Genomic DNA, 24,603 nt, shown 5'->3' on the forward strand with positions numbered 1-24,603 from the left:
ACAGTTAGCAGACGGCTGAAGTATGCTCTTTCGAAATCAAATGGTGCAATACCAGTCTGTTGGTGATGTGGGAAGAGTTAAAAGGCCCGCCCTCCGGGAATGAGGTTGGAATACCGTGACATATCGGCTCCTGCAGGAATCGTTGCAGCGCAAGTGATGGTCTGTGAACGTCTGACCAACGAGCATAGTGACATCGTGGTTGAGACGATGGACTCACATTCAGGGTATCGTGTTCAAATCCCCCATTTAGAAATTAAGAATAAAATAATTTATTGGTAGAAGGACGACCAACTTGAGTATGATTACTGTATATTCAGGCTTCTGTCACAGGGGCGTTCAATTTCTTGGTTGTGATTAGTTTCGGTCGTTAATGTTGAATCTCAAACCATTGCGTGCATTTCAAGCGGAATTAAGCTCTAACAAAAACACTTGAAATGCAGTGAGTGGTTTGAGAACGGACGTGAACGTCCGGAAACTAGTCACCAACGACAAATTTTATATAATTGTGACAGAAATCCGAAAAAATAGCAATTCAGATACAGTTTTATTGAAGGTTCGTCAGTCGTTTAAAGTGAATGATAACTTGATCCCTTTGAAAAGGAGACAGTTACCTTGTTCAATTCGAGCTTATACACCGTCGCTAATGACCTGTACATCTACAGCCAAGTTCCGCAAACCACTGTGAAGGGTATATGTCCCGTTGTACTAGGGGCTTTTCGCCATTCCACATACGTATAAAGCAAGGGAAGAACGATTGCGTAAACTATCTTTGTGCGTTGTAATTAGCCTAATCTTGTCTTCGCGATCGCAACGGGAGCAATAAGTAGGGGCTGTAATATATTCCTCGTTGTATATGGGACTTTAACTAATAATATTATTCCTACTATCACCCTGTAACCCACGTTGTCGTACGCGAGGACCTTCATAAACATAATAATGTCCGTGGACTGTACTTGTTTGGGTGTTGAAAGGAGGAATTTGCATTGCCTCAATAGCCTGACCAAAGTTCTCGTAATTTTTTAAAAATCTGTACATCAAATAAATCAGTTTACGACCGCACTTAATATAAAAACGGTGCCAATGTCGCGATGTACGTAGTGTCTTTTTCTTTACTTTCGCTATTCACCCTCACTGTTCACTGCCATCGACTACAGAGCCATTAGAGACACAGCGGAAGCCCGTATTGGGAGAGGATAGGGAAGGACATCAACAAAATCTTCTTCCAATTTCGGCATTTGCCTGAAGCAATGTAGGGAAACTAAATGTAGATCCGCCGATAGGGATTAGATACGCAATCTTTCAAGTACTGACATACCGGTATTCTCAAACGGAGTATATGAGCTAATAATTGTTATATAATAATGAATTTTAACAAGATCGACTACTTACTACAAAATTCACATTAGCAGTTTCGGCACTTTGTTATTTTGTTGAAAATATGGAACACTTATTTTTCTTCTTTTGCTATACATGATAACAAACTGTGGTTTTATTTTTCCAGTGACTGCTTTCAACTATCGTCAGACATGACAAAAAACGACGAAGAATCATTTCTCAACCATGACCTCTCCAAGTCGACAATAATGTCATATTGCGTAAAATAAACGAAAAAAGTGCCCGAAACAGAACTCCCTTTTGGTTTTAACTTTCTCGAAATAGAAAAGAGTAAAAAAATACGTTTTGAAGCATTAGAATTTATAATATTATGCACAATTTATATTTTAATCTCAGAAGAGTTATTAAAAGTTATTGTGAAAAAAATTATTTTCAGAAACTTTATACTTGGAAAATGTGAAAAATAGTTGCCACAATTAGGTCCCTCACAAAAACAAGTAAGACGGCTCTCAACCAAATAGATAAAAAACATAATCTAGTTCCAAAGAAGATATAATGTATCTCTCAGAAGCTTATAGAATTTCTCTGTGCTTCCTTTGACGAACCCAAGGGTCCTACTATAGGATGATCCTGTGGGCTTGCTTTCTGACGGTTCTGTATTGTGGCGTTTAAGAAAAAGAATGACACGCTTTTCCCCAGCAATTTTCTCCAATATTATTTTTCTCCGCAAACTTTACGGCCATTTTCACAAGTCTTTACCTTGCATAGCAAGACAATACTAAGCCAGTTCTTTTTTCAAGATCTTTACCCAGAATTGTAGGTCTGCCTATTGTGTTTCCGGGGCTTCCTCTGGTGGACCGTACTTCATGCTGGACAGCTTCGTAAGTGTTATTTTTGGAACTTTAAACTGTTAACTGGCCTTCTTACAACTCTTTGTCTTTTTCTGAACTGCATCAATGGCTTTAGTCATTTTATCGGGATACCCTTTCTTTGATTAACTTTCCTCAAAATCCTATTCGAATCTGGAATAGAATTCAAAGAGAATAAGAGTGTGTATTGATACAGGCAGACTTTAAAAGTGACACAGTAAAGAGGCCGGTTCAAGCACTGAAGGGGGTCCAGTTTACTTAATTACGGCCTACATTTGTTTAGCCAAGTAAATGCTTAATCAAACATCTAAATGAAACCGTTTGTTTCTAAACATTAACCTTAAACCTTACTATTCACGAAAACACTTGTTTTTAAAGGCTTAACTGCTTTCTCCGAGAAGTAACGATAAATGTGGCACAATGGAGAAACTTCTTCCATCGTCAGAACGTGTTTTGGCGTACTGATAAGTGACAAGTGAAGCGGGAGACTTATGCCGCTCCGCCTGAACTAGTATTTACACTAGAGTTCATGAGAATGCAGAGCCGAGCAGTACGAGGTCCGGTTTAGGGGGTGGTGGTGAATGAAAAAAAAAAAAAAAAAGATGGCTCTGAGCACTATGGGACCTAACATCTGAGGTCATCAGTCCCATAGACTTACAATTACTTAAACCTAGCTAACCTAAGGACATCACACACATCCAGACCCGAGGCAAGATTCGAACTTGCGACCGTAGCAGCAGCGCGGTTCCGGACTGAAGCGCCTAGAACCGCTCGGCCACAACGGCCGGCGTGGTGATAGCAGTTTAAGGCACTTTCCTCTACCCTTTACCCCTACGATGCTTCTCTAACTAGTTCACGGTAAACTGTATTGACTATCCGTGGTCAGATCAGTAGACTACGATAATAAATTCCCTCGCTTATTTGATGATGAAAAGACGAAGAGGTGCTTTACAATTATCTTAAAAGGCAATTCAATTTTCCGCGTTGACTGTATTGCGGTTACAGTCAAAGTGAAAAACAAACTTGTCTTTTAAGAAATTTGTGACTGATGTTATTTCTTGTCAAGCCTCATAAGCCGCTTTGCGTTACTTGCAGCAGCAACGGTACCACGGAAGCCTCGGGCACTGCTGTGTCTCTAGTGAACGTCTTGCAGTCTCATGCGTACATAATGTCTCCCCGTGGCAAGATGTCGGTCGTGGGGCTCCGTGTAGGAGCGGAAAAAAAACTGACGACCTCGGCTGAGTACATCAACTCCGTCTTGCGTCAAGTCTCGGGCGGCCAGTTAGCGTGTTTCTTCCTTTCCCCTTCGAAGCTTGGGTCAGCTGTCTCCTCGCACTTCTGCCTACCAGCGCTCTCAAACTGCTTGCCTGTACACTCAGAGACGACGAGTGCATTATATGTACCTGAAGAAGTGTGAGATACACTGAAAAGTTGAGACGTCTTAATTACCATTTTTTGAAATTCAAGCCTTCATCTTTTCGAAGTAGGCTCGCTAATATTCTATGCACCACTGCATACGTTCCATCCATTATGTGAAGCTTTCACAGAACGCTAGTTTCGAAAGTTCATTTAGGTACGCAAGATACGTCGAGACGGCTACTTCTGAATATTCAGTTCGACGACCGCGGCTGCTTTCTTTAGTTGTTGGGATTAGAAGGTTGTTCCACGGAGACAGATAAGGTTTTCAGGATGGATGTGAAAGTGTCTGGACTCGAAGCTACTCATCCAGCGACACCGATTTCGTCGGGCAGAGAGCTGGTGCGTTGCTAAGATAGAGTATCATCCGAATTTGGACGAAGTTATAATATTTCCATCGAGCACGACAATGGCTGCGACGGGGCCGTCTGTCGCAAAGATGTGTACGCCATTTTTTCCGGACGCTTCGAGCTATATTAACTTCGTGGTGAGGAAGCTAAAATTATGACTGTTATTTCGTTTCAGAGGTCAGCCATGTTTCCTCGCTAGCTGCAATAGTAAAACTGCTTCTGACCGACTGAAATTTAGCCTTTACTGGCGCAATTCAACACGTAGTTTTTTTTTTTTTGCTCAGTGATTAACAAAATGCAGCATAAAACGAAAATAGATGTGTTTAATTCGCAGATTCTCCAGCTGATTCTTATGAACCGCTGCCAGTTCAATTCCGGGAAGCTTTTCTTCTTCAATGGCGGCTCTTACGGGACTTTCCTACCGTCTTTTGTGTTCAAAAGAATCTTTCCTGAAGCTTAACTTATTAAACTAGAGGCAAACTGGAAGGCGAAGGGATGCTAAAGTCCGCTGCAAATGTTGGAAATCTTAATTTACTTTCAGTACTACTTTCAGATCACGAATAAATCTTGACAATGAATTGTTTCTGTTTCTGCTCCACAGCTGTCGTACTTTCTGCCGCTCGCAGCAGACCTAAGCTGAAAACATGCGCGAAATACAACCAGCAGGTGTTACTACTCAAGTTCTACACTATCACGGAACTGAAACATCAGCAACCCAGGAAGGCTTAGGAATCTCAGTGGTCCATGTAACCGGCATAGTGAGCACTTTTCTCAGATTATTAAGCTGTCTGAAATCAAATCCTAATATTTGAAAAAGATGCAAGGAAATTGCGAACGACAGTCGCTACTTCCGCCAATTTCGTGCATGGCAAATAAACACTTCAGGGTAGCGGAGATGGTCTTGCTTCCACGAAATGCATTTCAAATGGGTAACGTTGTCAATAAAGCAATGTCAAAGGCGGCTATTTCTGTCTGGAAGTCTCTATATTCTCGTTAGGTTGCAGAACGACAAGGCTTATCGGACTTGCACTGTTCTGACGCCATAGAAGTAAATTTTTGACTGCAAAGTACGTTCTCAGGAAAAGTGTCCCATCAGTGCAGAGGGTACGGTACCTCATAGTGTTTGTACCAATCTCAGCACACAGTGTTTTCGGCCTGAAACCGCTCCCTGTATCATCCATAGGATCAACCCAACGGACGGGTCATCTCCAGAAATACACTAAGCCTCCTGTCAATAAGATACCGCTCCTACTTTAAGGATATCGACGGGAAAACAGCCTTCCTATCTCATAGGGCATAAGGTGGCAATCAACTAAGCACGCCTATGCCGCCACAGACTCGTCCAAACACTGTAAGGAACCCTTCCACTCACTCATTACGAACTAGTTTCACCAACACCGCCCTGCCGCCGAGACAACGCAGGAATGCAAGGGGCATAGCCGCAGGAGAGATGTTTGGAAGTTCGGTGACTGAAGCGATTATCATCCTTGACGTCACAACGATTGCAGTTTCCGTATTACTGCAGTTTTCACAGACAGAGCAGGCGCGACAAAGTTCAGCTGTTACCAAACCAGCGAGTATTTCTTCCTCTAGTTTGTTTATGCTTAGTAGCGGAAACGTGATGTATCTTTTTTTTTTTTTTTTTACATTTCAAATATTGCAGCTGTGTTACAATAATGTTGACAAAAATAATTATTTTGCCAGTAATATTAATTATGTACGTACTCGAACTTGATGCTTCAATCGTGTTTTATCATCAGTGATTGCTTATTACTCATAAACTGCAATTACAGGAAGCGATTAGGACGATGTGCTGATTAAATAATTCTAAATTTATTCCATTTGTCTTCAATTATGATCAAGCTTTTGACGAAGATTTTCTTTCCTCTAAGATCGATCTAATTAGATTCTTTTTTCATTTATTTTTAAGGATGCAATGTCGATAGAATTCACGGTTATTTTTTTCACAAATCCTAAAAAGAAGCCTGCATTTGAATGAATATCAGCTGTAAATGTTTTGTTGACGCATTTTATGTAATGCGAATGTAAATTTTATGTTGTATGTAAAAGATGAGCTATGGTTCTGTAGGATAGAAATTAACATGTATGAAATTAAAGAGGAACACGCAGATAGTTGAAGTTGGGGTCGGAATGAGAGTAGAGCACACGGAAATATGGCGATGGAGGAACGAGCTGTATTTTGTGGAAGGAAGACGTATTTTGTTGCAATGGATGGACTGTAAAGGGAAGGGAAGAGTGTTAAACGAATATTGTTAGCGGAAAGTAAAGAACTAATTTTCTTTTTGAGGTTGTGTAAGCGTAACGAAGAGGTTGCAGGAACGGTGTAGTGGAATCATGCAGGTCAGACTTTGAATCAGTAGTATTTTGGACGAATATTACGTTTCTAAGTTATTAGAGGGAGAAGAGTCCGTGACAAGAGGGAAGAGAAGAAGACCAGAAGAGAGAAGAATGAGCTACAATTTGTCGATGCGGAAGTTTACCAAGTAAGAAGAGTTAAAAAATCAAAAATGTTTGAGCTTTTATTAAAGAAGTGTGGACGGACAGAGGGAGAGAAGAGACGACGGCTGGTGAAGTTACAAACCTATTTAGTCATCAGAGAGAAAAAAAAAAGAAACTATAGATGGACTGTGGCAGATGAATGAACGGTGTCTAAAGAAAAGTGACGCCTACGCAAAACTTTCATGTTAAGTAGATGGAAACGGAACCTGGCAGACAAGTTAGAATTACTATTGTCAGGACTTTGCACAAATTAGTATTTGGGAAGTTAAAGTATAAAAGTAAATGGACCACCTCGCTTTTTAAATATCCCAATTGTGCGAGTGCTCATCGTTAAACTTGTATGTCGCGTTTTGGAGGTTGTCTGCAACCGAAACGAATCCAGAAATACTGTCTGGACTGTTTAGAACGTTTCGTGTTGTCAAGATATTTTGCGGCGCTGCATTTTGGGTGCCAGTAAATTTTCAGCTAATTTATTTAATTTTCAAAACGACGCATCGCCAAATTAACGGTTGATAAACAGCGATGGAGCTTGGGTAAAGCGATCATCTCTCCCAGCCACAGAATCCGGAAGCACGATAGCGCAAGGTACAGAACTCTGATTTCACATCTTTGGTTTAAAATTAACAGTTTCGTAGTACACGGCAACACGAACGCTATAGGTTTGAAAAGACGCTTTCAGCTCGATTAATTAATACCTTCTTTGAGGCAGAACTTGAAAGAGAGTGAGCTGTTTATCAGTAGCTAAAATATTCGTGTATTACAGCAAAAACAAGGCTCTTCCTCACACTAAATTATATTAAGTTTTTATTTAAATGCAGTTAGCTAAACTTAGTGTTGAGGTTTTTCAAACTAGACAAAATTCAGTAGGTCTCATGCCATGTACGATTTATCCTACTGACTGTGTACCAGAACATTTTGTTAGCGATAAACCAAAATTTGCATAATTCAGTACATCATAGCAGATCTGGACACTGATCAGTTAAAAAGATACTCACATATACAACACGAAATAGTTAGTCATTATCGTAATTTACTATTATTTATTTTATATTCTGTTTGTCTTGTAGCCGGTCGGAGTGGCCGTGCGGTTCTAGGAGCTACATTCTGCAGCCGCGTGACCGCTATGGTCTCAGGTTCGAATCCTGCCTCGGGCATGGATGTGTGTGATGTCCTTAGGTTAGTTAGGTTTACGTAGTTCTAAGTTCTAGGGGACTGATGACCACAGCAGTTAAGTCCCATAGTGCTCAGAACCATTTGAACCATTTTTTTTTTTTTGTCTTGTAAGCGAGTATTGGAGTTGGAGAGAGAGAGAGAGAGAGAGAGAGAGAGAGAGAGAGAGAGTATTCGACTCCGAGTCGGTGCAACTTCAGGAAAGGTTGTTTATCAATTTAGTGTCAATCACTTCTACGGGAATACGGTGGTGACGATATATACACTCCTGGAAATGGAAAAAAGAACACATTGACACCGGTGTGTCAGACCCACCATACTTGCTCCGGACACTGCGAGAGGGCTGTACAAGCAATGATCACACGCACGGCACAGCGGACACACCAGGAACCGCGGTGTTGGCCGTCGAATGGCGCTAGCTGCGCAGCATTTGTGCACCGCCGCCGTCAGTGTAGAGATGGGTCGAACTCGTTCATTCCCGTGAAGTACTTCATTCATTTCACTCTTTGCCGTGAAGCGTTCAAATGAAGTAGTTCATTCATGAAGTTGCCCAGTTCGCCGTTCAGCCGCGGCTACGCTCGCTTCGCCTCGCTCGTACAATAAAGCTTCGTAATACTTCATATTTTTACCAACAGATGGCCGAACTATGCGGTAACGTGCACGCAACGTTTTGCGTCTTACAGCGTCTGAGTTAAATACAGGATGGTCGAAGGGAACAAAGGAAAGATAAACAGAGAAGCCTATCACATATAAAGAAGGTATTACGTTTAATCTTGCTCGACATTTTCTCATGAAGCGCCAAAACGTCTTCATCTGCCAAGTGAAACCTTATTTGTTGTATTTATGGACTGAAAACTTGGGCTACAAACGAAATGCAGTCCAAGTTTATGTTCCTTTTAAAATTTAATCCAAAATAGAATGAGTATGTTTACCACTGTCACAAAGTCTATATACCTACGTTAAGTAATTATTCAGAAGTTTTCCGGGATTTTATTTTTATTGAGAATAATAACCCTCTAAATTCAAAACGTAAACTGTCACCTGTAGTCATTGGTACGATTTCAGGTAAAATCCCTCTTTATTTTATTCGAAAGCAGTTTTTGTATCTGTTCACGCTTATACAATGGCTAGCAACACGCGATCGCGTAAAAGTAGTGAAATTTGGGGTTTCTTCGGCGATTTAGGTTATGTGAAAGCAAAGTGCAACTGTTGTTCTAAGTGTATTTCACCGTGCGATTCGTCGACAGGCAGTACAGGGAGGATTGAAGTGAAGGGAGAATGAGTGACGTAGCGCCAATGTAGTGGGAGAGGGAGAGGGGAAGAGAGTGAGTGAACGAACTAGAAAAAAAGTGTGGAGTGTACTATCTGTGGAGAGTTTGAAGTACCAGTTCATTAAAATTGAGTGGTTAGTTCACACTTCACTGGAGTGAAGCGTTCATTTAAACGACTCATTCACGAGCTCCCCATCACTACGTCAGTGTCAGCCAGTTTGCCGTGGCATACGGAGCTCCATCGCAGTCTTTAACACTGGTAGCATGCCGCGACAGCGTGGACGTGAACCGTATGTGCAGTTGACGGACTTTGAGCGAGGGCGTATAGTGGGCATGCGGGAGGCCGGGTGGACGTACCGCCGAATTGCTCAACACGTGGGGCGTGAGGTCTCCACAGTACATCGATGTTGTCGCCAGTGGTCGGCGGAAGGTGCACGTGCCCGTCGACCTGGGACCGGACCGCAGCGACGCACGGATGCACGCCAAGACCGTAGGATCCTACGCAGTGCCGTAGGGGACCGCACCGCCACTTCCCAGCAAATTAGGGACACTGTTGCTCCTGGGGTATCGGCGAGGACCATTCGCAACCGTCTCCATGAAGCTGGGCTACGGTCCCGCACACCGTTAGGCCGTCTTCCGCTCACGCCCCAACATCGTGCAGCCCGCCTCCAGTGGTGTCGCGACAGGCGTGAATGGAGGGACGAATGGAGACGTGTCGTCTTCAGCGATGAGAGTCGCTTCTGCCTTGGTGCCAATGATGGTCGTATGCGTGTTTGGCGCCGTGCAAGTGAGCGCCACAATCAGGACTGCATACGACCGAGGCACACAGGGCCAACACCCGGCATCATGGTGTGGGGAGCGATCTCCTACACTGGCCGTACACCACTGGTGATCGTCGAGGGGACACTGAATAGTGCACGGTACATCCAAACCGTCATCGAACCCATCGTTCTACCATTCCTAGACCGGCAAGGGAACTTGCTGTTCCAACAGGACAATGCACGTCCGCATGTATCCCGTGCCACCCAACGTGCTCTAGAAGGTGTAAGTCAACTACCGTGGCCAGCAAGATCTCCGGATCTGTCCCCCATTGAGCATGTTTGGGACTGGATGAAGCGTCGTCTCACGCGGTCTGCACGTCCAGCACGAACGCTGGTCCAACTGAGGCGCCAGGTGGAAATGGCATGGCAAGCCGTTCCACAGGACTACATCCAGCATCTCTACGATCGTCTCCATGGGAGAATAGCAGCCTGCATTGCTGCGAAAGGTGGATATACACTGTACTAGTGCCGACATTGTGCATGCTCTGTTGCCTGTGTCTATGTGCCTGTGGTTCTGTCAGTGTGATCATGTGATGTATCTGACCCCAGGAATGTGTCAATAAAGTTTCCCCTTCCTGGGACAATGAATTCACGGTGTTCTTATTTCAATTTCCAGGAGTGTATTTACAACTGTTGAGGCACCCAACGGTAATTCAATTAGCATCTGCGTAGAAATGAAGAGGCAGAGCCTAGTCAACAATAAAGACAGCGTGACCATAGTTTGATAGACGAACAGATTGCATAAAGACATCGTATCTGCGTGAGGAATAATCACTTAGCGTGGGCGCATTTAGGACGCACAGAGCACACGTATCTATTTTAGAAACTTTTTAAGTGACACCCAGCGCCTGCATTCTAAGATGCGCTATTATTTCCTAATAATCTGTTATTTGCAATGCGTTTGTTAATGCAGCGCTATGTGTCGACTAATCTGTATTATTCTTATATTGTTCACAAGACGCTAGTTAACCTGAGATGACCTGCTTACAAAGAGTAACGAATGAGCATAGTGAAAAATCTAGAAATATACTTCAGTTCCCTACATATCACTTCTACAGGGACAACGATGACAAGATCAGGCTTCTCAAGGTATTTAAGTAGTCATTCTTCCCGCGCATCATCGCGTTGTAAAATGTTAAATACGCTCTGCCATGCACTTCGCAAATGATTTACAGATATTTTTGTGGATGTCGGTATATTTCACAGTCAACTCAAGGATTCGTTCCATTTCATTCATTTGTTTCGAAAATATTTAGTAGTTACTGTGGGATCCTGCCCACTCGTCTCTTGTAGGGTGCCTAGACAGCTGTTTTTTCGAATAGCTAGACAACATACAAGCAAATCATACTAACGGAGTTTATTATGTAAGTGAATTGACAATACTTAACTTGCGTATGTACAAGGTGGTGTCGCAAGCAATTGACGACATGCGAATAATCAGCGTCCTTCAATGCTTGCAATTTCCATGTAAGCAATTAATAACAGATCGCCAATGGACTTGCCGCAGTTGTAACACCGGTTCCCGTCAGATCACCGAAGTTAAGCGCTGTCGGGCTGGGTTAGCACTTGGATGGGTGACCATCCGGTCTGCCGAGCGCTGTTGGCAAGCGGGGTGCACTCAGCCCTTGTGAGGCAAACTGAGGAGCTATTTGGCCGACCTCGGTGGCCACGCGGTTCTAGGCGCTGCAGTCCGGAACCGCGCGACTGCTACGGTCGCAGTTTCGAATCCTGCCTCGGGCATGGATGTGTGTGATGCCCTTAGGTTAGTTAGGTTTAAGTAGTTCTAAGTTCTAGGGGACTGATGACCTCAGATGTTAAGTCCCATAGCGCTCAGAGCCATTTGAACGATTTTTTGAGGAGCTATTTGATTGAGAAGTAGCGGCTCCGGTCTTGGAAACTGACATGGCCGGGAGAGCGGTGTGCTGACCACATGCCTCTCCATATTCGCATCCAGTGACGCCTGTGGTGTGAGGATGACACGGCGGCCGGTCGGTACCGTTGGGCCTTCATGGTCAGTTCGGGAGGAGTTTAGTTTTAGTTTAATTAATGACAGATCACACAAGTTCATAACTCACTGCTCGTCTTTTAGTGCGGCTCTTGTAGTGCGTCTTGTAGTGCCTCTCTTTTAGTGACCGGTTTCTAGTGCGCCAGCGGGTAGGCGTCGCTTTTATTATCTTCGTGAAGAGGCCGCTCCTATCGTGGTGACGTCCTAGTCAGCGTGCTATTGGCTGACGCCGTCTCACAGCCCTCTCTACTGTACCGTTCTTGATCTTCGTGCCGGCGCTTGTCGTTACACCGGAACAGTTACCATTTCCCTCATTTTCTTACCTTCATTAAGTATTAATTACATGTGTTCGGAGTGTTACAGCTACGTATAGACGTCGCCGACATTTATTTCTCTACACGTGTGTCGAGCTTGTATGTTTTATGGAACTGCTTCGTAAGTAGAGTTTCATGTTCCAAGTTTTATTTGAGACTGTGACATATCATCAGCCACACATCTATTTTATGTCACAGACTCTCGGAGCATTTATACCTATCATTATTAGTCGTTTGTTCGTAGGGCATTCCTGATTTCCTACAGAAAGCCTTGCGGTGTCCCTGAACTCCAGAATCACATTCGCTTGAGATATGACTGTCGATTTTGTACAAATCAGTAATCCTAAACCACGAATATACATATGCATTTGAATGCATTTTGTGGCACCTGCAATTACTAGCTTGGAGACTTTTTTTTTTTTTTTTTTTTTTTTTTTTGCCGTGAAATCGCTGTATCTCTGCCACTGTCAAAGAGAAAGACCCTCGTAAGTATCCTTTCCAAATTCTCTCTCATTAAAGTTTCTTAAAGATGGAAGATTCGTAAGCCAGTGTTGACTAAGGTGTCCCAAGAGGTTGTTCAGACGAATGCCGAAGAAATGCGGACATGGAGATATGCTGACAGCAGGGTTTGTCGGCGATTTGGGGACACCGTCTGTGCCATGCGGCTTGGGTGTCTGTCCTTCCCTCGAGGTAGTGTGGTTCCGCAAATCTCCGTTTTCAGACCGTCGTGTCCGCAAGTTTCTCAATGCAGTCAGAACATAACGAGTCTCCATGCACACACATACACACGTTCAGTATTTATTAACGATATAGTATTGTCAGTCCTTCAATATATCGAAGCCACCATCACACCATCAACAATTATCTCATTATTTCTGTATGGAAACACGATTTCAAGAAATCAAGAACTATGAAGCATTTAATGCTACTTGATTAACAATGAATGTCAAAAAACAGTAAGAACAGAAAAAATGGACATGTGAATGGTTAAGAAAAATGAACGACATATTCCTCGTTAACTTGCTCACTCAAATCCGATGTCTCTTACGGCATATGAAAAATTATCAATGATGTCACGGCACATAACAGAGAAAAAGAACATCATAATTAGAGAGGAAATTGCAGTTCTAAAGAGGTTAGGAGGAAATGAAATTTCTGGCGACAGGAAGAATGTTTGAGTCATGTCTAGTGTCGTAATATCGGTGAACTCCAGTAGTTTCTTATGTAAAGCTGCACAGCAGTATTGTTACTGACAATTTTGTGAAACTGATGTGCGTTTCACAGACTAGCGGTTATTGTACAAATATTCGAAGTGAAAGCAGTTGTCCATAGCTGCAATGTGGAAAACTGGTTTAATCAGAGAAGCTAAAATTGTATTTCAATATTTAAAATCAAGACCTGTCTCGGAGGATCATTTATAAACCATATTCCTAAATGTTAAGATAATTGTTGCTTCATTTTTATTAAAATACTGTTCAAAAAATTCAGTCTTTGGAACTAGGTTCTCACAATAATCTCTTTCATCACCACTGCTTGGTTCTGCTTTCCTATTTTCTTTTTTAGTGCATAATGATGCTTGCAATTCGTTTACCGTTGTCAGCTTACCTTTTCTAGTACTTGTACTTTTACGTTTACTTATTATTTTATACTATTGAAACATTTATTTCTCCTCTTTTAGTATCTTTCTCTTATAATTCCCAACGGAATTTTTAACAATATTAACCAACCTTGTTTTTAAGGGAATTTCGTAATTTTCACATTAATGATGTTCCATCAAAATAATTTTTAAATAATTTTATCTTACCAATTCCTACAACATAGCCGTAATTCCATCAGTTTATATGCATTGCTATATTATCTATGGTATATTTCTTCTATTTCGACATTCCTGTCTGGATAGCGGCGTCCAACCTTCGTTTTACAAATATATCAGTGTTACTTCCTTGCCTTTTTCGCGCACTAAATCGACATTCCATACTTCTCACTTTGCACTTACCATCGTCAGTTTTCTCCAACAACTGGCCGCGTCCACACCTTCATACGATGTACGACCTTCCTGCTGTAGGCATAGCCACGGTCACTAGATGTGGGTTTTTGCTGTTATCGCCGATTTTGTAGCACTAGTGAGACACCGTTTCTTTATTTCACCGTAAGCTGGTTTTCCCATAGTTTTTCGTGTTTCTTATCCTAGGTCCCCCCTTTCAAGGTCTAAAATCGCGACTTAGTGTTCAGGTACGCGGCTTAGAACCACTAATTCATGGTTTTCTTTTTCTAGATTCGTCAATATCCATTTTAACTGGCAGTGATAATGACCAGTGCCATCCAAACGTTGGGAGACTGTGTTGTATCACTGGCCTAATGATAAATTAGCTATATGACTATTTCACTCTCTTTTTTTTCATTTTTTCGTCTAGGTACCCACCATGTTTGGTATTTTTAATTTGCTCCTAATCCACATTATATGTTATTGTAGATTTTTTCACCTGAAGATGCGAACACAGCATCGCGAAAACAGTCATATATAATCTTGGAATGGAGGATTATCAACGGCTAATGCGGTTTATATGTTTTTTTCAGAAGATTTTAATAGAAAATTAAAAAAAAATTGTGAGATTATTGTTTTGTTTTAAATGTCTAGTACTAGAACGTGAATGTATACATATACTGCTATTTCACGCGTACTCGGAGGTGAAACAACGTTCTCTGCTGGTTTATAGACTAGAAAACATGGAACTATTGTGTGAGCAATTTGTCTTTTTAATGTTAAACGCCAGCCTTGCTTCGGAAGCAAAGTAAGTACAGGAATTTGTGGTTCCACCAGCGGGCGAGAAAGCCCAAAACATAGGCTGATTGGAGGAGGAGGGGACACGGACCACGTGAATCCTTCCGTCAACCGGAAATCACCAATGTCTACAAATCTCCGTGTCCGCATACCTCCGGACACCGTTCAGTCGCTTGATCGGAAAGGATTTACTTTCTCTGCGTACAATACCCAATTCCACATGGTGTTTGAGAGCCGTGTCTTATGTGTAATGGCTGTGGTATGATTGTGTAAAGTGTGATGTCATGTTTATGTGCTTTGATGGTGAGGGAAGCGAGAAGATAATCAGGTGTCGGCACACAGCCTATTTCGCACGAAGAACACTATGGAGGCCGCCACGCTTAACGCCCAGTCCTAAGACCGAGTAGTCATCAGCAGTATCGCAAGCCCTTATATCAGGAGGCACTGCAGAAAGATTTGGAAATTAATCCAGGAGACTGGTGCAAATTCTGGTAGCAGTACCTTTTCTCCACTACCTCTCCTCCTCTCACAGGCTAATAATGAAAATTTCTTCCACCACCGGGATTCGAGCTGGCTACAACCGAGTCGAGCGCCACCGCACAGGTGTTGCGAAGGGGGACTTGATGTCTCACAAGGCAGATTTTTTTTAAAAAAACACAAAAATTCATCAGCTCAAAGGAACATTCTCGAAAAATGTTATGCACTCATATTCAAGAAACTGTGTCCTTAGTCAACGCTAACAATATATCTGATAACTCGGCACAGTAATAAGTGCCGGCAGACACCTTCCGTTTCCCGGCAAGTAAATCATACTTCAGTGTTTGCACGTAGAGGTCGTTAAGATAATTGCTAGTCAGCTCTGCATCGTAAACGGTGCTTACTCACACAGCGGAAATAAACTGCGTCGGAGACGTAATGAGGGACACTTCACTAGCAACCTAACCAATAATCTTACAGTTAATTTAAAATGCTTGCTAAAGGAAAACTAAAGCGTTCATCATAAAAGACAGTTGGAAAATGAGCTCATATCCATGTGAGAGAAAAAGTCTTGATCAAGATACATACTCGATTCAATTAATAAGCATTGTGAAACCAGCTAAATGCTTACTGACCCCTCGCTTCTTTTCTCTGTGTTATTTCTCGAATGACGTTAAAACAAATGCTAATAAGAACTGTTATTGCCAGTTACTAATATTTCTCTGTAGAACGCTTACTTCCACGTGCTAAAATGTTTCCACGCGGGAAAAACGAGCACTTAAATTTTTCTGTGTGAGCCCTGATTTCTCTTATTTTATCGTGATGATCATTTCTCCCTATGTAGGTGGGTGCCAACAGAATGTTTTCGCAATCGAAGGAGAAAACTGGTGATTGAAATTTCATGAGAAGATCCCGTCGCAACGATAAATGCCTTTGTTTTAATGATTGCCACTCCAATTCACGTATCATGTCTGTGACACTATCTCCCCTATTTCGCGATAATGCAAAATGAGCTGCCCTTCATGGTACTTTTTCGATGTCATCCGTCAGTCCCAACTGATGCGGATCCCACACACACTACTAAAAAAATCACAGTTTGAAATCGTGTTGCACGAGAAGTAACCGTCTCGGAATGTTTTTTTTTTCTTGAGTATCGTTGTTACAATGTTTTATTTATGAGAAGCCTGTGCAGTATAATTCAATATTTGATTACCCACCTGTGTATCGTGAAATAAATTTTAGAGGTAACACAACGTGAGACAAGAAGTCGGATGTGGGTAAACGATGAAAGAGGTGGAATTTGAAGAATTAATATTGGTGCACATAACGCAGCGTGGAAATTTGACGAGTGAATGAGGATAAAATATATTGATACTAGACTGTTAAGTATAATGAAAATAATTAATCGAAGAAGGCCAGTTGTTTTTAGATAATATAATAATATTAAAAATAATAATCATAATAATAATAATAATAATAATGTGATTATCGAACTAAATGTGATTTTCTGGTTGTTGGAGCCAGTGTCTCTCAATTCGGTGTCTTTTACTGCTACGGCTGATAAGTAATTCTCTTTAGTGTTACTCCTCAGTTATCTACTGTATAGTCGGTTTCGTGATCAACGGCGTATGAAACCAGTTTGATTGTGTAAAATCTGACGTATCTCACAGTGCTGTGTAAATACAGTAGTTTTGATCACTGGAAAAATCTGCAGAACTAGAAAATAAATGAAGAAATAAAAAAAAAAGATGACACACTCAGTTTTGCAATTTCCTTTATTTATTACTGTGGGGTAGGATTCAATTGAAAGAGGATGCAGGACGCAAAAGTGGTAAGAAACGAGAAAGAAAACATCACAAAAGTAGTAAATTGTTAGCATCTACAGAATATACAGCAGTTCCAGACGGAACACTGAAGGAAGGGGTCCAATTAGAAAGGAAGTTGTATTTTCCGATAGTTTCCTTAGGCCCCTGGATAAGAAATCTCCCACAGTCTAAATACTGATCTGCTTCTCCTGAAGGCAGTACTCTAGTATATGTCCGACAAAAAATAGACTACTATCTCAAGAGTATAAACGCATTTGGACGAGAGATCGGTATGCGCACCGCAGTACTTTGTGGGGAGAGAGATGGCGGAGTTTGGAAATTTGTAAGATATACAATGATCTGTTATGTATATTATGAGTTTTCAACATTATTAAGTTAAATATATAGTTTGTTCTCTATTAAAATCTTTCATTTGCTAACTATGCCTATCAGTAGTTAGTGCCTTCAGTAGTTTGAATCTTTTATTTACCTGCCAGTAGTAGCGCTACTTTATTGTAGTAGTTCGAGTAACCAAGATTTTTGTGAGGTAAGTGATTTGTGAAAGGTATAGTTTAATGTTAGTCAGGGCCCATTCTTTTGTAGGGATTATTGAAAGTCAGATTCTGTTGCGCTAACAAAATATTGTGTGTCAGTTTAAGCCCAGTCACGTGTATAATTGTTCATAGGGGACGTTTCAACTTAAGTAAGTACGATCCTCTTGGACATTCGAGGTAATAACTTATCAAAGAAAAGGCTGGATTATCTTACAGCGTTAATTCAGTGAGAATGGAAGTGAAGGAATGAATGCCAATCTGAGAATATACTCCTACAGAAAAACGCTTAGTATGTCACCTACAGCCCGCATCTCGTGGTCGTGCGGTAGCGTTCTCGCTTACCACGCCCGGGTTCCCGGGTTCGATTCCCGGCGGGGTCAGGGATTTTCTCTGCCTCGTGATGGCTGGGTGTTGTGTGCTGTCCTTAGGTTAGTTAGGTTTAAGTAGTTCTAAGTTCTAGGGGACTGATGACCATAGCTGTTAAGTCCCATAGTGCTCAGAGCCATTTGAACCATTTTATGTAACCTACGTACAAGTCATCCTCGGCAATATCTTGCTTCTCTAATCCGTATAACAGCTTTTGCTCCAATTTTAAGGAAGTCCACGGTAAAAATAACGCTTCATCTCCTCGTGTATGCGCTAGCCGTCAGTTATATCCTCCTGTGCTCTCCTCCTTACTGCCCAAAATCTGAGCGTATGAATCTCTTCAGCTCTCGGATTCTAAACTACTCCTGTCAACGTTGAGATATCTGCCATCGAGATAAAGCAGGCACCCCTGCATTACCGTGACATGTGACAAGACTCGTCAATCTGTATACAGGCTGTCCCAGGAAGAATGAACAACATTCAGGGATATGGCAGGAACGATCTTTCGAAGTAAAAAAGGCTCTGAAATACATATCTTAAGATCTATGAGCACTTCTTCGACACTGTGAAACAAATCCCTTCTACTGAAAGCTCTACGCCGGCCGGTGTGGCCAAGCGGTTCTAGGCGCTTCAATCTGGAACCGCGGGACCGCTACGGTCGCAGGTTTGAATCCTACCTCGGGCATGGACGTGTGTGATGTCCTTAGTTTAGTTAGGTTCAAGTAGTTCTAAGTTCTAGGGGACTGATGACCTCAGATGTTAAGTCCCATAGTGCTCAGAGCCATTTGAACCATTTTTGAAAGCTCTTCGGTTGCCATGTTTTGGATGGATGTAGTATCGGCAAAAACAAGGAAAAAAATTATCAGTAAAGATGGGCTGGAAAATGAATTCCTTAAGAGCTATGAGCACTTGTTAAGTATGTGTTTCGCAGTAATGAAGATCAGTAATCAAGATGGAAAAATGCTTAGAGCTCTAAAGGAAAGCCCACGTTTACTGGACATTTTTGCTTGCAGTAAGAGAGACTTGTTTCACAGTGTCGAAGATGAAGAAGTACTCGTAGCGCTTGAGGCATGAAATGTAGAGCCCATGTTTATTGGACTTTTTTGTTTCGGCAGATAGTTTGTCATACCCTCGAATATTGTCTATTACTCCTCGAACACCCTGTGCAGGGAAAGCTACAGGTTAACGCTGAACCCGAACCACAGCGCAACTGGCCAATCGTCAGCAATGCTTAACGTCGTAATGAGTCCCACATAAAAAATGAAAACTCGAGTGCAAATCATAGTTGAGCTCTGAAATTAGGCTCTTTAATCAGGCACCGAAGCAGATAGGAAGTCAGTTCGATTGCAAGGAATTCTATAAATCACAGTAAATAAAAAATCCACCTTTATTAAAGGCTACATCTTCCGCAGAGTTAATTTTCCATCTTCAGGCATTTCAACGAGGACAATGATAACTGTCTTTGCACATAGAAACGTCGTGTACCAGTATCTCAATTTGCCTTCCCCAGCGCCCCTTCTCCCCGGCGCGCTGCGAGGAAACGCATAAATCATTAAAAAAGACAGCCGCAGCAGGCGGCCCCGTTCCCTGACAAAAGTTAAATTAAAAGAAATGAATATTACATTTTTATCCACCACCCTCGGCTGCCGGCCAGAGAAAGGATTTAGACATTTGTTACAGCTTGACAGGCCTCGGCGACCGTCGGCGGCTTCGGCACACTTTTACCCCGCGGCGGTAAACAGCCCACTCGGCGCCGCCCCACCTCGTAACTCGCGCCGTGCACTTGACGCGCGGAATATACACGCGCCGCGCCGTATTAAATAGAAACGCTCTTCGCGGTTCTACGCGGTGTCCCCTGTGGGTACCGCGCGGCCGGCCGCCCCCGCACCGCAGAACTTTGGCGCGGAGCGCTATATCACCTGGAATATCCCTAATTTGCATATAGATTAAAATGCGTGATTTACGCGAAAGGCGAGAAACGCCGCGGGGGGTCCCGCGGCCTGCTAAAAACAACACGTGTGCCGCTGCGGTGGTATGTTGGTCGGCTGTGAACGAAAAAAAAAATATACATACAGGGAAGGGAAGAGTGTTTTCCGTAGAGTTTTATCGCGGTAATCGCCTGTTGGGCGCAGCCCGTAGCATCGCGCCGCTCACTCGGACGCCGCCGTTTTCGTCGTTCCCTGGCGCCGGGCCGAGGCGATCGCGTGGCGTGCCAGGGTTGCGTGCGCGGAACGCCCCAGACAATCGGCGCGAGCTTTCGCGAGAGGCGCCCGGTATGCGCAACTCGTCTTCCACGGTCGCGTCTCTTGACAGTTCGCTCCGCTGCCACGAGGCGCGGAGAAGACAGAGTTACTAAACACGCAAATGTCTAGAGCTCCGTTACAGTTTAAGCACGTAATGAATCTTTCAACTGAGTGTGTGCTGTTAAGAAACTTATTAATAAATTAATTGAGAGCCACCGAGCACTCAGCGTGTTGGACTGCCTTTCGGAACACTCGGTTTCAATTCCCCCCACCCCTCTTTTTTTTGGTAGTTGTGTGCTGACGTGCTACCATCTTTCGCACTTTATTTAAGCATAAGAAGAGCTATAGGCTTGGAGAGGTCTTTGAACCCTTCTGCGGTGGGGGTTCCGGCTGTATAAGATGATGGTTGGCCGGCCGAAGTGGCCGTGCGGTTAAAGGCGCTGCAGTCTGGAACCGCAAGACCGCTACGGTCGCAGGTTCGAATCCTGCCTCGGGCATGGATGTTTGTGATGTCCTTAGGTTAGTTAGGTTTAACTAGTTCTAAGTTCTAGGGGACTAATGACCTCAGCAGTTGAGTCCCATAGTGCTCAGAGCCATTTGAACCATTTTAAGATGATGGTTGGTTTCATTTTTCTTTATTTAATATTTCATTGTGGCACCTCGACGATGGCTCGAGGTACCCGAACGCGTGCCAAAGTGCAGGGGCGACTCCTGGTATCTTGTCGAAGGCGTATGTCCAGTTTGTGCAAAGGTCTGCATGTGTGGGAGATGATAATTTCCTGGACAGTTGGCGTGTCGAGTTCGTAGTGCAAGTCACGGACCCTGAGCCACGAGATTTACCCAAGGATGAGCCGAAGGCACCGCTATTGCAAAACCTTCGGAAGTATGAGGTTGGATGCATACGACGTGGGAGAGCCAGCCATGACAAAACTCTTCCATATGGTGAGCAAGATGTATGAGAGAGGCGAAATACCCTTAAACTTCAAGAAGAATATAATAATTATAATCCCAAAGAAAGCAGGTGATGAGAGGCTTGAAAATTACCGAACTATCAGTTTTAATAAGTCACGGTTGCAAAATACTAACACAAACTCTTTACAGACGAATGGAAAAACCGGTAGAAGCCAACCTCGGGGAAGATCAGTTTGGATTCCGTAGAAATGGTGGAACACGTGAAGCGATACTGACCCTACGACTTATCTTAGAAGATAGATTAAGGAAAGGCAAACCTACGTTTCTAGCAATTGTAGACTTAGAGAAAGGTTTCGACAATGTTGACTGGAATACTCTCTTTCACATTCTGAAGGTGGCAGGGGTAAAATACAGGGAACGAAAGGCTATTTACAATTTGTATAGAGACCGGATGACATTTATAAGAATTGAGAGGCATGAAAGGGAAGCAGTGGTTGAGAAGGGACTGAGACAGGGTTGTAGTCTATCCCCGATGTTATTCAGTTTATTAAGCAAGTAGTAAAGGAAGCAAAAAAAAATTTTTTGACTAGGAATTATCATCAATGGTGAAAAAGTAAAACTTTGAGGTTTACCAATGACATTGTAATTCTGTGAGAGACAGCAAAGGACCTGGAAGAGCAGTTGAATGGAATGGACAGTGTCGTCAAAGACGGATATAAGATAAACGTCAATAAAAGGAAAACGAGGACAATGGAGTGTAGTAGAATTAAATCAGGTGTTTCTGAGGGAATTATATTAGGAAATGAGACACTTAAAGTAGAAAATGTGTTTTGCTATTTGGGGTGCAAAATAACTTATGATGGTCGAAGTAGAGAGTATATAAAATGTAGACTGGCTATGGCAAGGAAAGCGTTCCTGACGAAGAGAAATTCGCTAACATCGACTATAGATTTAAGTAACAGGAAGTCTTTTCTGAAAGTATTTGTATGGAGTGTAGCCATGTATGGAAGTAAAACATGGGCGACAAACAGTGGACGATAAACAGTTTAGACAAGAAGAGAATATAAGCTTTCGAAATGTGGTTCTACTGAGGAATACTAAAGATTAGATGGGTAGATCAAGTAACTGATGAGGAGGTGCTGAACAGAACAAGAGAGAAGAGGAATTTGTAACACAACTTGAGTAGAAGAAGAGATCGGTTGGTAGGAGACGTTCTGGGGCATCAAGGGATTACCAATTCAGTATTGGAGGGAAGACTGAGGGGTAAAAATCGTAGAAAAAGACTAAAAGATGAATACACTAAGCAGATTCAAAAGAATGTAGATTGCAGTAGGTAGTCAGAGATGAAGAAGCTTGCACAGGATAGAGTAGCATGGAGAGCTGCATCAGATCAATCTCTGGACTGATGACCACAACAACAACAACAACATAATGTACTGATCAGAAAATAAGTCGCACTTTTTATCTAAATTAGACCCTCGAGAAGTTATGGTTGGTGTTATAACCGCTACCATACCCTTGCTGTGAAACATTTAAGGTCATTTGCAACAACTGAACAAGCGTCTAACCGAAACAGACGGCAAGGTATTTTATTACGGAACATCGCAAACTGGCTAGCTACTGTTTTTAACCGCACACCTGGGGCACTGTTTGCTAACAGAGCCTTGATAGTTTTGGATGCTTTTCAGGGACATCTAACTGCTGAAGTAAAAGATAAACTTGTTGCACCAAAGACCGACCTTGAACTAATACACGGAGGAACGGCTTAAAAAACACAGGTTCTAGATGTGGCCATAAACAAGCGATGCATAGACAAGTTTCGAAAAATGTATTGAAATTGGCTCCTGGAAGACATCCATGCCACTACACCGCCTGATAATATTAAGAAACCTCCAGTAACCCTTCTGTGGGAGTGATTTCTCGCCTCGTGGTCTTCCACCTCATTAGAGTCCCTCGCCTAGGGGTGCAGGAAATGCTCCATATCGAATGCGATGGATGGCAGCGAGGATGTTATTCTGTGGGAAAACAAAGAAAATGTTGGGACTAGAGTGATGAAGTGAACAACGGTATTGATTGTGATGAGAGTGAATAACACAAAATACGGTACTAATCTGTTAAGTTCCAATGTCTTATATTTACGACACGAACCTGTGTCTTACGTTTAAATACAACAGAATCTCTGCTAGTTTCTCTGTTCTCGTTCAGCGTGCGGCTTATTTTCGCGCAAAGTTATTTTTGTTCCTCGAAATTTAGGAGGACGCCTTAGATGCATTGGTCTCTTATTATCGAGCCAATACGATAAACAAAATACTGTGGTTTCAGAATATATGACGTGAGAGTGTAATTTAGGGCGATCCATATCAGCCTGGACTACTTCAGTGGCTCATTATTTCCCTCCGAAAGCTCATAGAAACGGGAAAGTTGGTTTAATGATGGCAGTAGCTCTAAGAGTACCAGAAGCACCGCACGTTTACGACAAGCCGATTGTTGTTGCTGCGCATGAGGTACTTTGTCCGGTATAATTAAGACTGCCATCCGTCCCGATAAAGCGGGACCTTCACCGTTACGGACCGTCTTGTCACGACATTCCGACAAGACCCTACTTTGTCCCGATTTTGCAAATATTGTTATCAGCTTGGCTCAAGTATTAAAGTGACGCTATCTGTTAGCGCAGTATGTAAATTCAGCCTCAGTTAATTTTATTTATGTCAACAGATTTAAGTTGACTAGGTCGCCTAAATGACGGTGTTGCATGTGGCATATTCTGTATCGATGAAGTAAGCACCTTCTAGATCTAGCCCCATCATTCGAGAAAATAGCAGACTTCTCCAGTAGTACAGGGCAAAACGAAAAAAAATACTTTTTAAAATAGGTGAAATCTTCCGAAAAACATGAAGTACCAACAACTACTGCAGCAACAGGTTCCATGTAATTGTATCCTACGTAAAAAGTGATTATATTCAATTAATTTTTTACTTCATTTCTACACTCCCATCTTAAATTGTCCCCACGAGGTCCCAGCTAGTTACAGCAATCCTGGGTATGATGCCGCGCTTTCCCAGTTAGTCGACAGAGACTTTTGAAGACTGTGAGTGTGTAGTTCGGCCCCGCGTAACAATAACGAGCAAATTAGTGACTCGTTCGCAGTCTTTAGCTGGCAAAAACATGCTGCACACACTTCGAGAGCGGGTGTTTATTGTGAAAACATACTTATTGATTACAACACAATGGCCACTCCGGAGAGAACTCAGCGTGCGCGATGTTCCATCAACGCCGACAATATCGACTATAAGGAAGCTGGAGACAACTGGTGTACTAAACAGTGACAGTGGTAAACATAGATAATTACTGAGTGCAGCGGTTACTGATAATATTCGAAGACGCTTTGAGAAC

The 24,603-nt window shown here is 42.6% G+C and overlaps 1 long non-coding RNA gene and 1 pseudogene across 1 annotated transcript in view; one reads left to right on the forward strand and one right to left on the reverse strand.

Moving 5' to 3' along the window:
* The window catches only part of LOC126259592 (uncharacterized), a 616,409-nt gene that overhangs the window by 569,222 nt on the left and 22,584 nt on the right, over positions 1–24,603 (reverse strand). The gene's annotated exons all lie outside the window — the stretch shown is intronic.
* Positions 11,241–11,358, forward strand: LOC126211044 (5S ribosomal RNA; annotated as a pseudogene).

Source organism: Schistocerca nitens, chromosome 1 (genome assembly GCF_023898315.1).
Source record: "Schistocerca nitens isolate TAMUIC-IGC-003100 chromosome 1, iqSchNite1.1, whole genome shotgun sequence".
Classification (NCBI taxonomy): domain Eukaryota; kingdom Metazoa; phylum Arthropoda; class Insecta; order Orthoptera; family Acrididae; genus Schistocerca; species Schistocerca nitens.